The 12,106-nt window shown below is 40.3% G+C and overlaps 1 protein-coding gene across 1 annotated transcript in view; it reads left to right on the top strand.

Annotated features, from left to right (window-relative positions):
- The window catches only part of LOC149462635 (uncharacterized), a 460,266-nt gene that overhangs the window by 188,372 nt on the left and 259,788 nt on the right, over positions 1-12,106 (top strand). The window lies entirely within an intron of this gene.

Here is a 12,106-nt window from a genome sequence, read left to right as displayed (position 1 = left end):
GACAGCAACAGACACGAGACAAGTATTTTTATGGAGTAATCCCTCCTCTGCACTTGAAAGCATTCAAAACAGCAAGATTGGTTGGGGGGGGGGGGAGGGGGTAAAAGCAGGTAATATTTATTACAGTAGTTATTTGTTTGCTAGCAGGTTACTCTATTTAAACTTTCAGATAGCTGGGTGTGGTGTCATAAATCAACAACTCACAAAAAGTACAATAAAATAATTGTACTTAGCTTGGTCTAAAGATGATAAACTACACAAATACATCATGATTCCAGTCCAAAGGAATCCTCAACCTGATCAGAAGTTCCAGGAAGGCAACAATCTTCTTGTTCCAGGCACTCATGGCACAACTAGTCTTTGACTTCCATCCATATATTGTATATAAGTGTGGATATACAGTACAATACATATACACAGAAATAATATCTATACACTACTATGTTTCAGCTTCTTAATATATTTTTCAAAAAGATGCACAAACCATTTGGAAGTTCCACACACACTGGGTATAGTATGAGACAATAAAAGAAAAACAAACTGGCATAAAATAGGTCATAGCATTATAATTTTTATATAGATTGTTAGAAAATTTTAGTCCGCAGTAAAACATTATAAGTTTATAACACATCTCTCACCAAGTACATTCACACACAGACATGACACAAAAGGGAGAGAACAGACTAACAGGGGTACATATCCAAATAACCTTTATTTTAACCATTCATTGCTACTTATTGGACCTTTGCTTTACTTCAGCTACCAGCTTTTTTATTTTCCCACCGTTCTGTGCTATTTTAAAATCAATCCAATATATAGTACAAGATAAAACAATGGGAATCAGCGAGCGCTAACATGAAAAGCAGTAAATGCACCAAAAAAAGGAACTACAAGTCCTCTCAATAAAATCAAACAAATCACACAATAGTGCAGCGCATGATAAGAAACCATATAAATGACCAAAAAAAATTTAATATATAAATGATCCTCATATGAAAAAATGTGAGTCCAGATAGAATAATTGTTATGGTGAGTCCAAGTGAATGGTGTGGGAGCACTGCTCGGGTATTGGGATTCCAGCAGTTGCTTTACATAAATTATGGAAATACGAAATCACCCATATAGTGAAGAATAATAATAATCATCCGGTGGTGTGCGAGAGATTAGTTGGATTGCAAACTCACCAGAAGCACAATGGTAATGCGCATTGTATAATATAAGTCAGCCTGGGGGACTCCCTTCAATGGAACCTGGTCTGGTCTAGAATTCTCCACCTCTGATGATATGGGTGTATTAAGGAGATGTCAATCAGAGGTTCCTCTCCAGGGTGATGGGTCTGGTCATAAGAAACTTAATCCATCCTGCCGGGTCAGATGTTCCCTGGGTCCTGGGGGTTTACGTGCTCATGAATGAACCAAAAAAGGGGGGTCTCATAGTGTAGTAAATTAATGGTTTATTTAGAGAAATGGTTAAAATGTAAAAAAGAGTGTACACACGTGATTAAAATGAAATTAAATGCAGGACGTTCACATAGGAATGTAAACAGTCAAATACAGGTGGCCTGTGCTGGCAATGTTACTGACCAGTCAGCTAGTTGTATAGTACATTTGTGGTATTGTGGTTAAAAAGCCTTTTACCCCATCACTTCTATCTCCTATCCACCCCCTCCTCTTCTCCCCCCACCCCTTTCTCTTTAACTATGGGTTTTGTGTTCTGTGTTCAGTCTTTTATAAAAAGGGTATGGGAGAGGAAATTTCTTCCCTCTTTTCTCTTCTTTAGGCATGTTAAGGCATATAAAATATTCAGTGATTCTGTGTTCCTCTTGTGATATGATATCCATGTGTCTTTTAAAAAGAGGATATTTAAGGTGAGTCAGTGGGTATTCTTCCTCACTTTATTTGTTCCCTCCCTTTTCCCTATTCTACTTTCATCTCTTACTTCACCCAAAAGGGAGCAATGCTAAGGAAATTCTATCCACCTTAACAGGAGGGGAAGATGGTATTCAGTTCTCAAAGCTCGAGACCAAGCCGGGTGGGAGTGGTAATACTAGCTACTATTCCCAATCCTATTTTCTCAATTGGCTGCCTTTTCCTTACCCATATTTTCCAACCCACTTTCTTTACTCATATATACTGCATGTCTGTTTATATTCTATCCAGTCAAACCAAATTCCATTACGTTTCCTATACATATTGTGACAGGAAGAGACCCTGTCACTGTGCGAAGATAGGAAAATGTGACACAGGATTTTCATTTAGGGTGAATGCGACATTCCAGACTAATGTTCCTGGGCAGAGAAGGCTGAGGATTTGGCTTTCTCTGGATTCTGCAGCTCTGGATTGGAACATTCAATCCTGTGTCTGGGTTTTGCTAGACACCTGCAATCTGGACTACACAGGTGTGAGGTGTTGTTATATACTCAGGTCTGAGAATAGCTCAGAGCTTCCAGGTTGGAGACTGCTCCCAGTGGGGAGATGGAAGGTCTCATTGAGGGGTCAGAGGACCCAGCCAGAAGCCAGGAGACAGTGGTCTCAAGTCAGGAGTCCGGTTTGTTCCTATTGGGGAGTCAGGAGAACCCCCATCCATAAGTCAGAGGTGGGTCTTAAAGCAGGGCATTGTGTCTAAAGCCTAGAGAGCCAAGTATCCAGGAGAGGTACTGCAGTTGAAGCTGAATGAGCTTATGAGCCAGGTGGCTCCGCATTTTCCAGTGTATGGATTTCTGTTTGCAAACTTTTGCTTTCTTTTAAATAAAAGTGGGCTACCAAGCCATTAAAAATAGTTTCTGTCTGCTGTAGACTCACTGAACTAATGCATCTATCCACTCTACTATAGTTGGCAACTTTTTTGTTTTCCAATATTTAGGAATCAACACTTTCACTGCATTTAACAGGTATGGTGTTATGGATTTCTTGTATTTATCTCCAGAGGCTCTAGCCTAGTCTTGCCTTATCTCGGATTTACTGGTCAACTGATCCAGAAATATAACTTCTTTCCAGTGAACCTGTATACTTGTATGAGCATGAGTTCCTTCTACACTACATCCTCTTCAGTATCTTGATGATAGGGATGAGTTCATCTGATGGAGCTTTAACATTACATAGTACCACCTTGCAAAGAGCTTAACACTCATTTCTTTTACCTTTGTATCCACTAAAGAGGAATATAAAAGACCTGTTTTTTATGCTTCTGATCCTCTGATATGGTTTGATTCAGCTCTTTTTTTCAGTTTCTATTTGCTTAAAAACTTGGATACCCTGGATCCATGAGAGCACTCTGTAGATGTTAGAAATACAGTGCTTTAGTTTCCCTTTTTAAATCCATAAACTGTTCAAAACATAGCATTATAAAACCTGAGTATCAGGAATAGATGAAATTCACATATATGCTTTTTTACATTAAAAATCCTACCTGTTCACAAATATTTATTTACTAAGTAAAGTTCCACTTTAAGTACCCCTAAGGGTCAAATCTCAGCCCTAGCCATTCTTTTCCAGAGACTGCTTGCCTCTGGCTCTTTCATAAAAACCTTTGTGTAGGATGTCACTCACATTGTTTCCCCTGTTCTCACCTCAGTGACACTGTGGGATGTCACCCTGTTCTTGGCGATTCTTCAGAAACAGCCACTTGAGCCCAGATATCCTCATGTCTTTCCTTACTCACAAGGTTGGCTTCCTCATTGCTATCACTTTTGCAAGCCCCTCTTAGTGTTACACAGGGATAGTGTTGTCTTGCGGCCCAACACCTTCTTTCTTCCCAGTGTGTTTCTTAAACCAGGACATTCCCTCTTTATGTCCTGTTCTGAAACAGTCCATGGAGATTTCTCTCCACTGTCTGGGTGGGGATCATGTGTGAGTCTGCCTTCCAGCTACATCTTGTTTTATACAATTGTATTCACTCTTTGTCATTCCAGAGGGTCCTATCTGGTAGGGGAACATCTGGTGTTTTGCTCTACTATTGCCTATTAACCTATAGTCTGAATGATAATTCTTTTTCCTGTTAAGACACACCCAAGCAGATCTGTCAGTGCTTCATGGGCTTTTCAGGATCAGTCATCTGTCTCCCAGATTTGCAAGACTTCCACCTGATCTTCTGTTCACAGATTTAAGTTTTGCCAGGTGGATGTTCAGGCCTCTTTTTATGACATTTTCAGATGTATGGTTCTACTGGCCGCTCTCTGAGTTTTTTTAGCCCTATAACAGTCTTATGCCCTCGGGGAATAGGTTCCTTTCTTCTATCAGGGCACATTCCACCAGATGTCAGTGTCACTTGGGTCTTTCAGCATCAAGCAACTGTTTTGCAGATTTGCAAGGCTGCATCTGGTCTTTTACATACACAAAGTTTTACTAGATGGTCTACAGGCCTCTGCTTAAGTAAGCTTCAGTTGCAAGGTGTTTCAAAATGTCATCTGAGTATTTTGGGTCTGTTGAGCCTTGTTTTTGGGGGGTCTGTTTGCTACTGTTTGCTTTGTTGTTGCCCACCCTTCAGCATGCTTGGGAACGACCCATGGTTTAAGAATATAATTCCTGTGTCTTGTACCATACAGTTAAGATAGTGAGAATTTTGACTTATCTGTAAATTTAGTATCTTGGAGTACATGACAGGACATTGGTCCCTCCCCTCTGTCCTCTGTTTCTCCCTTATGGCTTGCTACAAACCTGGAGTCCAACAGAGAAGGTGGGTTATATGAGGGTGTTTCTAGCAAAGCTTTTGCCAGTGCTTAGTCACCTGAAGGGATTGGCATTGTCTACAAATACAAGTTCTGTTTCTGTTCTGTGCTGTACTCCAAGATATGGACTTTACAGATAAGTAAAAATTCCCATTTTTTTACTTACCTGTAAAATCCTTTTCTTTGGGTACATTTTAGGACAGGGGTCCTCCCCTCTATTTTAATGATTAAGTCCTTATTGCTTGATATAAAACTGAGGCTTGCTGGAAAAGGAGAGGAGTCATTTTGGGACTGTGCTCAACATTGTCCTTACAACTTTGTGTGCCAATGTTCAATCACTTGAAGTTAACTATATAACATATGGCCTAAGCCTAAGAGCCTTTGTACTGTAATGTGCTCTAAGAGAAGGATTTTACACATATGTTAAAAATCCTACGTTATCTAGGTTCAAACATTATTATTACCAGATAAAAATGTCATTTTCACTGAGTTAGCATGTTCCCAAAAATACAGATCTGTGGCAAGTGGTTTCTTAACATTTGCAGAATAGACCCCCGGGCTCTTGAGAAAGCAAAGTAAAAAAACGGAAAAAAGCATCCATTCTACAGAAATTTTTGTTAGCTGATGAATTGCTCTGTTTCAGGAGACAAATTACCAAAAAGCCATAGATAGCTGAGTGGAGGACCCCTTTCAGATAAATTCCTTAATTCTTCTTAAAATGGTATTTAACTGCCCCCTCCATGTTTTTTTTGCTTCCAACTCTTACCTGTCTTGGTGTGTTTTCTTCGCAACATATACTTATCCACATAACACATCCAGCATTGTCCAGTTGAGAGCTGCTGTTTGGCTGATATAGACTGCACAACCATATTGGCCCTCTTCAGCTGGCTGCCTCTTCCGGGTTCAGACAGCCAGCTAACGATGATGCACCAGGCTGGGCCAACCCTGGGCCAACCTTTCTGCTTGCACTTCAGCCACTCCTGCAGCTAATCCTGCAGCTTCCTGAGAGATATGATGTAAGTATCCCAGGAGGTTGCAGTATTAGGGACACCTAATTTTGGCCTAGGCTAGAATACCATCCAGGACAGGGGTCGGAGTACAGGGGTCTGCATTTCTACTTGAGGAAGGCGTTCACCTACATACACGGTATACATGTATATACCAGCCTTACAACAGGGCTGGATCTAGCAGTGGATGGGAGGTCAGCAGGGCAGTGTAAAGGGGGTCAGCAGGGCAGACGACAGGAGTCAGCAGGACAGTGTATAGGAGTTATCAGGGTGGAGGACAGGGTTCAGCAGGGTGGAGGATAGGGGTCAGCAGGGTACAGGACAGGGGTCAGCAGAACCAAGGATAGGGCTCAGAACGGCGGAGGACAGGGGTCAGCTACCTAAGAGCCCCCTCCCCCCAAAATATGATAAACTACACTAAAGTTATTATTAGTGAGCACAAACACAACATTACTTACAAAGTTCCTGCTAAAGTTAAAACTGTATTGAGTTAATAATTAAGCTTCGTGTGTGAATAAGGTCCTTGGACTCATTCACATGGATGCTGTGGCCTATACAGTGTGAACCAGTGCTTTTTTTTAATGTGGCTGGAGCTGTGTGTAGTCCGTCTATGTTATGCTATGGGGATGCAGCAGCTGTACAAACACAGCCGCAGGTCCTAATTTGACAGGTGTTTGGATGCAGGTGTACGGCCTGAACAAAAACAGTGTGCATTTGAGGCCCTCACTCACACCTGCACATCTGTCAAATTATGACCTGTGGCTGTTTTCGTACAGGTGATGCATCCTCACAGAGTAACAGTCAGCTCCAGCTGCACAAACTGCTTATTCACACTGTGTGAATGTGCCAGAGTGTGTAAATAAGCCCTTAATGTAACCGCTTCCGCACCTCCCTACAGCAGAAATGCTGCTACAGGGCGACGCAGGTGCGCAAAAATCACGTATATATACCACCCGCGCCAGCATTCACGGCCTTGGCTGTCAATTACTGGGTTTTGGCAGGTGATGTCTCGCCGGCACCCGGTGATCACTGAGTATCTCCGATGGGGGGAGACCTATGTATAAACAACACAGATCTCTCCCTTGTCAGCTCCTGCACACTGCTTTGTATGGTTCTGCACAGCAGAGCCATATAAAAGAGTGTGCTTACAGTGTAAAGCACTCACACAGCACACAGTGAAACAGCACACAGTTAACCCTTTGATCACCCCACTTGTTAACCCCTTCCTGCCCAGTGCCATTAGTACAGTGTCAGTGCTTTTTACTAGCACTGATCACTGTATTGGTGTCACTGGGGATGTCAGTGACACCAAGTCAGCTCCCCCCAGTATCAAAATGCCTGTCGCAGTCCCGCTATAAGTTGCTGATTGCCGCCATTACTAAAATAAAACTTTCCAGTATATATACCGCCATTTGTATACGCTATAACTTTCACGTATACCAATTAATTTACACTTATTGGGATTTTCTTTAGCAAAGTCATATAGCAGAATACATTTTGGCCTAAATTTATGATGAAATTAGATTTTAAAAAAAATTTACTGGACATGTTTAATAGCAAAAAAATATTTTTTTCTCAAAATTGTCGGTCTTTTTTTGTTTATAGCGCAAAAAATTAAAAATACACAGGTGATCAAATAACACCAAAATAAAGCTATATTTTTGGGAAAAAGGACATAAATTTAATTTGGGTGCAGCGTTGCATGACCGCGCAATTGTCATTTAAAGTAACGCAGTGCCGTATCACAAAAAATGGCCTGGTCAGGAAGGGGAGTAAATCTTCTGGAGGGGAATAAAGTGGTTAAAAAACATTTTTCTTAAAATTTTTTAAATTATTTTTTATATTTAAAAAAAATTAAAAAATACACAACTCTGTTTGAGGGAGAGGGGCTTTGGTGAAATATCAGGGGTCTAAATAGAGCCCTGCTGATGTCTCACTTATGAGACTGAGAAAGTGACTTAAATTCATCATTCCCTTCCTTTGCAGCCTTTTTTAGCTGCTTTGAACAGTGAATGAACAGAAAGCGCTCTGTACAGGGGTTCTTGCTCATTCACAAACTGAAGCATAGTACTCAGAAAGCACTCTGTACAGGGATTCCTGTTCATTCACAAACTGAAGCATAGTAACTGAGCCCCTTCCCCCCACTCTCCATCCTGAAACATCCCATGCAGCAACTATCAGGAGAGGAAAAGAGGGAAGCCAGCAGCACTGTGATGGTTGTTGTTGCAGGGGGTAGAGCATGGTGCACAAGGAGGGTGATTGGGGTGGCAGGGGGGCAATTACAGAACCAAAATAATATAAGTGGTGAAGCTCTCAACTTAAATACTCAAAAACTAGTGCAATATCCCCATATATAAATATTAAATCCCTAGTGATATAATAATACACAAATGATACTTCTTAAGCTATGCAGATATACAAATAATACTAATAAATAATTAATAGAAAACTAGTGCAATATCCTCATATATATGTAATATATATCCCTGGTGATATAGTGATAACTAATATCTCTTAAACTGTGCAAAAAAGTGATACTGAAATGCAATTGATTATATCAATTTAAAATAAAATATTAATTAGAATAGTGATGCCACACTGTGCAAAAATTAAAGTGTTCAAATAATGCCACTCCATGCTGAAATAGTGCTCTTCCTGAAAATCTTGACGTGACTCCCCTCAATAGCAGAAATGCCCCCTCACCTTCCACATTCGACCCTTGCGGGTCACAGAGCTTTTTATATATATATCTCTGCCAGATGTTAATCTCCTCCACTGCCTCCACCGACCATGATCCTCCTCCAGGCAGTAAGTACCACTCCAATTACTCCCCTCACACAACGAACTCTGCCAGAAAATATTCTCCTCCACTGCCACCACCGACCAAGATCCTCCTCCAGGCAGTAAGTAATACTCCAATACCCCTCACACAATGGACTCAGGCATAAAGCGATTCATATGAAAAAACAAAAGCAGACCTCCATAGTGCAACACTGTTTAATGGACTAAAACGATACAGTGAAACATTACACTCACATGTCCTCAAAAACCGAGAAGCAGTTTCCCATATGCTATGGGTGTATACAGGAGTCCAAAGATGGCGTCCGGAACCGGAAGTACGTCACCCCTACGTCGACGCGTTGCGCCACGATCACGTGGCTTCTTCAGGATTACAGAACCGATCTTCTGTGTGGCTCTCTCTGCAACAGTTGAAAGCCAGCGGGAGGGAGAGGAGGAGAAGCAGGATTTCACCTACTACAGAGTGAGCCACATAGGGGGATCAGTTATGTAATTGCCTCCCCCCCTGCCCCACACCAACTCAATCACCTTCCCTGCCCACATCTGATATCAGCTTTCCTGGTTGTGTTTAGGGGAATGCGATCTCAGTTATGCATGGTGTGTAGAGGGGGAACTCGGCTGTCTGTGGCCAGACTTTATGCAGTGCAGGGATGGGTTCAGTCACTGGGGAAAGCATCCAAGGTGCAGGGGAGAAAAAATTAGAGGGGCTTTGGGGTGGGCAACTGAAATTTAGGGGGGCACAGTTACAGCCCATCCCAGTACCCCCTAGATCTGGCCATACCTTACAGATTCTAAATCAAAACATAGATCAATCTACAATAAGTATATGAATTTTATAACATAATAATGTATTGTATTGTATTGTTACCCCAAAAAGTCTCATATTTGCATTTTTGTTGTATTTTGTAATAGGGATGGTGGTACTCAGCCTGTTAGGGTCACCCTCATGAGCCTTCTGTATTACTGGACTACAACCATCTGATGTCAACTGAACAATGCTATGTTGCAAACAAATAAAAATATTAAATTATCCAGAAAAAACAATAAATATTGACATTAAAGTGCAAAAATTCTAAAACCAAAAAGTCCAGTGAAGAAAAAAATTTGAAAAATGTTCAAGGATGAAAATTATAAAGCAGTCCCCTTTAGAAGGTGAACAATCCAAAATTGTTATCGTCTTATTATCACCAGTTACCAGTGACACCTAACACCACCGTGGAAGCAAGATACCAGCTTTCCAGATACACTGAGTGGTCAGTAAGCACTTTGGTAAATACACTAAAACAGGAATCATCCACATTAATTCAGATACTAATATCTCAAACCGCTCCTCGGATGGCGAATATAGATTGTGGATATAAAGTTACATTGGAACAGAAAATACACTTCTTATAGTGCAGATAGTATAAAATAAAATAATTGGCAAGAGCCACACTTACAAGCATAAATATCATAAAACTTGTCAGTATAGTCACCAAATGGCATCAAGTATCCGAACTTCCGGTAAAATAGTACGCGATGATGTCACAGGAAAGGCTCCACCCGACACGTTTCACCATAATCACCAGGAGGGACATGGAAGAAGGCTGTCCAGTTCTGCTCAAAAAGCCCTCAGAGTCTGCAGAGTGTTCATCAAACCCAGCTGGGGGAATCAGCACACACACCTATTCAGATCGGCAATGGTTGTACCCCTAAGGACGTGCATGAGCACGACACGCGTTAGAAGGAGCCGCCATATGCTGTTGTCACGCCGTCGCTGCTGAAGGACAGAGTGGTGGCCATCTTGATACATTTTTATTATTGTGAATTTCTTGTTTCCATATGGATAACATTTGAAATAAAATACTACACTATATGCAACTTTATTGGCTCCTGTGGTGAGCTATTCCCCTTAGGACAAGGACGACTTCCTATCCAAGTACCCAGGAAGGATTGGTTCGGTTTTAATCCCTTGGCTGCCTTCCATTCCCAGATGTGTTATGCTTGATTGCCTGTTACCAGTTTTCATCTGGTGAGTGTACATCTGAGAGAGGTGGTGGATTCTCTTGTGTGATCATCAACACATTTTCACTCTGCACCTTAATTATATTGCACCTTATGTTTTTGTGGACATTTGCTTGTTATTTTGTTTTTTATGGATATTTAGCTATTTAATTAGCACGTTCAACCACGGACATTGATATAGCACTTTCTAGTATATATACTATATCCTAATTTCAGTATATCCATTTTATTATTGCTATTTTAGTGCACTTGATTGCACGGAGTACCACGGACATTATTGCAATAATATTTTGTCTATGATGCACTTTACTGTTCTGTTCTACTTTCAGAGCTGATTTGTTGGCAATTTTGCGCTTTTTATTTGTTACAGTATACTGTTCCGCTCAGTTTATACTATGTATGATGCACTTTACTTAATTGTTCGATCTTTAGAATTTATATTTACTGTTGTTTTTGCACTTTTATGTGCTGCACTTTATTATTCCTCATTTTTTTACTTACATTTTAGCGCAGCACTTTTTCACATATATTTGTGTAGGGGACTGTTACCTTCACCTTGTGTGCTAGCTGCTTCTTAGACATTGCCAGCGCTCGCCTATATATTAGGTCCCATCCTATACAGTTAACCTGCTGACATCAGATGATTTTAGTTCAGTAATACAGAAGGCTCATGAGGGTTTTGAACACATACATTAGTGCAACATTTAAGATTATTTAACTGTTTATTGGAGAGGTTATGCTCATTTTTTGTTTTGTTTTTTTTACGCATTTTCGTTTTACATTTTTGTTTTAGTTAGACTACAACCGTGTCTACCTTTTTTCATCCCTATTATATAGGAGATGGGGAGATTAGTAGGTTTTAGAAGAAAGATAAGTGTTTTATACTTCCATTTCAGCTTACAGAAAGTGACAAGCACATTGCATTTCTGGCAAGATCATCATGCGTTTTCTAAACTTACTAATTATGTTCTTAGCATGAAAATAAAAATTGAATGCAGCAGTCTCCAGGGACTGGTAAGCTGCAATATATGGGGAAGACATATGTTTTCTTCACAATACAGTCCTATAGAAAATGGTTTTGCATCCCAAGATCCTCATGTTTCCCACCTTTCGGTAAGGATTAGATCAGATAAGATAAAAGCAGTACAGGGTCAAAATACTGCTTTGGGCATTATAGTAGAGTAGAGATAATTGACCACTAGATGAGACCAATCAATGATAAATGGTCAAAACAGAATAACACAAATATAATGACGCTGAAGGCATGAGATAGCACCGCATGCTATCTCTATTATTGCCAGCTTTCCAGAAGTGATAGTAGTTGCATTATATAGTGATCTGACACCTGATTGGGGTTGATTTACCTGGTTACTTGCTATTTGTTACTTTGTAAGTGCAATTTATCTTTATTTTTTCAATAAAAGGGTGTTTTATGTACATGATCCAGTGCATTCTGTTTTGCTCTACACTTATGTACTTTGTATATGTGTGGATCTGTGTGTGTCTGTTCTTGTTATACATTACATTTATGGTTCTTTAAATATTAGTTACTAGATGTAATTACATTTGTAATTCCACCCGGAATATTACTTATTGCACTGTGAATTGAATATGGAAAAAATACATTATT

The sequence above is a fragment of the Staurois parvus genome, unplaced genomic scaffold, assembly GCF_062004578.1.
Source record: "Staurois parvus isolate SC_StPar_1 unplaced genomic scaffold, SC_StPar_1.0 ptg000172l, whole genome shotgun sequence".
Classification (NCBI taxonomy): domain Eukaryota; kingdom Metazoa; phylum Chordata; class Amphibia; order Anura; family Ranidae; genus Staurois; species Staurois parvus.
This window is presented reverse-complemented; position numbering and strand designations above follow the sequence as displayed.